The sequence below is a fragment of the Harmonia axyridis genome, chromosome X (assembly GCF_914767665.1).
Source record: "Harmonia axyridis chromosome X, icHarAxyr1.1, whole genome shotgun sequence".
NCBI classification, from domain to species: Eukaryota; Metazoa; Arthropoda; class Insecta; order Coleoptera; family Coccinellidae; genus Harmonia; species Harmonia axyridis.
In genome coordinates, this window is record NC_059508.1 from 21,771,998 (window position 1) to 21,774,912 (window position 2,915).

A 2,915-nucleotide genomic window follows, 5' to 3' on the forward strand; every position below is an offset into this window, starting at 1 on the left:
CTTACTAACCTGTAAGAAATCAAAAACAATGCCACTTCTTCGGGATTCTAAAATAACTCACAAATACCACATGAACTAGTCTTAGGTTAGAATCTCAGACATAGAACGTAGATCATAGAACATAGATCATAGAACATAGAACATAGAAGTTATAAAGTTGTTTTCCCTAAAAATAACAGTCTTATTTTTACATCCCCCCACATAAAGTATATTACATGTTACATTACATGTTTGCGTTTTCACATGGGAGCAACTTAGTTACATGAAAATAATTATTGTCCTTTCTTTTATTTCCAATATTTATCTCATATATAGTGTTAGAAATTTTTTTTCACTATTGGAAAAGGTCCTATTCTTATTTCATCAAAATTTTTTCTATTTAATTTTGATTTATTTTCAACGTAAACATAGTCTCCAATTTTAAAATCATAATGTTTCCTATTCTTGTCGATCAGTTTTTTATTGTATTCATGATAGCGTAAAGAAATTTTATATGCTATTTCCCTATCTTTTGGTAAATTTCTCTCTTCTATAAGTTCTTCTGGAGCAATGGGATCAGTTCTGCCACAAAGTACGATAAATATTCTGGGCTATATCCCGTTGTAGAATGGTCTGTTCTATTGTATTCTTCAATACATTCATCGGCTATTTTCGTCCATGCCCTAGTTTTCGTTTCGTTTTGTTTGCACCTTATTCTGTTCACTAATGTCTGATTCAGTCGTTCATTCAGACCATTAGAAGAAGGACAATCTACTGTTGTGAAAATCAATTGTATATTCAAACTTCTCATATGTTGTCTGAATTTTTCCGAATTTATTTCTGGGTATTGATCTGTTAATAGTGTTTTGATCGGTCGTTTATCTTGATTTTTATTAATTAATTTGATGAAATCTTCGGTTGTTTGGTGTTTTGAAGTGCTCGCAAATGCATATCTAGTAAAATGATCGACTAGGAGATGAAGGTATCTTTTTGAAGAGCGGTTTCCAGCAAAACCTCCAATTGTGTCTAATGACATTATTTCAAATGGTTCCTTTGCTGGGCCCAGGTGAGAAAGGAGACCATACTTTTGACCTACTCTCGTTTTATTTTTACAACATATTTCACATGATCCACAAACCTCTTTTGTCAGTGAATCCATGTTCTGAATGTAATAAAACATCCTGATTTTATTATTTATCTTACTAGCACAAATATGGCCATAATGCTTGTGCACTTTTCTGATCAAATCTTTTCCAAAATCATTCCACAAAATTATTTTTTTGTTATTTTTGTACAATTTGTAATGTATCTCTTTCTCTACAACTGTTTTTCTCATACTATTTATCTTTAAGAGATTATTCTGTTGATCGTTTTTTACTTCATTTAATTCCACCAAATTAACTGTTCTTATACATTCGTCCATATTCTCCGTTTCTTCCAGAACTGGGTTTCTAGAAAGGCAATCTGCTTCTACATTTCCTTTTCCTGGTTCATATCTAATCTCAAAATCGAATTGTGATAGAAAATTCATCATGTCACCCAGCTCTTCATCTGGTCTTGTACGAAATTCTTTCCCTTCTAATGGCTTATGGTCAGTAACAACAATAAATTTATGTCCCATTAGCCAATATTTACAAAATTTAATTGCCTCTTTAATTGCCAGATATTCTAGGAATATTGCTTTCTTGTTCTTTTGATATTCATTCAGTTTTTTAGAAAAATACGCTACGGGTTTCATTTCACCATTAATCTGTTTTTGTGAACAGCTCCTACTCCTTGAATACTGGCATCAGTATATATAGTAGTATAGGCACTTGGGTCGAAAATTGGAAGAATTGGCTCAGAACAAAGGATGTCCTTAACCTTATTGAAAGCTTCCTGACAAGCCAATGACCAATTGAATTTTACATCTTTTCTCAGTAAATTATGCAACGGTTCTAATAATCTAGCTGAATCTTTTATATATTTGTGATAAAAATTAACTTTACCCAAAAATTGCCTTATCTTCTTCCGAGTATCTGGTGGAGAAAAATTCCTAATGGAAATTAAATTGTCATTTATAGGTCGTACTGTATTGTTTCCTTCAATATGTCCTAAATATTTGACTTCTTCTTCTGCAAAATTACACTTGATAAATTTAAGTCTGAATCCTTCATTACATATTGCATTCAAAAGATTGTCCAAATGTTCTATATGTTCGTCAAATGTTGAAGAAAATATTAGAATATCATCTATATAATTTAGGCAGAATAAATTCAGGTTATATTTTCTGATAATATTATTCAATATACGTTGAAATATGGCCGGGGATGTTTTAAGTCCGAAAGGTAAACATTTCCATTGCCAGTGACCATTCTGTGTCACAAAAGCAGTCTTATATCTATCTTTGATGCGAATAGGAATCGACCAAAAGGCAGAATTTACATCTAATGTAAAGGATTTTGCATTTCGGGTCTTGGCTAAGATTTCATCAATTAATGGGAAAGGCTGTGGTTCGGGAACAATTAATTAATTGAGTTCACGAAAATCGACACACAATCTGGTTTTAGACCCTTCATCTCTCTCATATGCTAAAGTTACTGGTGATGCAAAAGGTGAGGAGGACTCCTCAATCAGATTCGCTTTCAACAATGTTCCTATTTGGAATTCTATCTCTTTTTGATCCTCCATTGAGCATCTGTACGGCTTTTTTGCTATAAATTTGTGTTCTAAAAGTTTTATATGTGCCTCATCATTTTGCACCTGACCAATATCAAACTTGTGTTTTGCAAAAATATGGTCATATTTATTTATTAAAACTTCAATTTTACTTCTCTGATTTGTTTCCAAATGGTCTAATTTTGCTTCGAAAAGTTCTGTTGGTATCCCTTCATTGAAATTGATGGTGTAATCATTATTATTATTATTATTGAGATAATCGATCTTTCTCTCTTCAT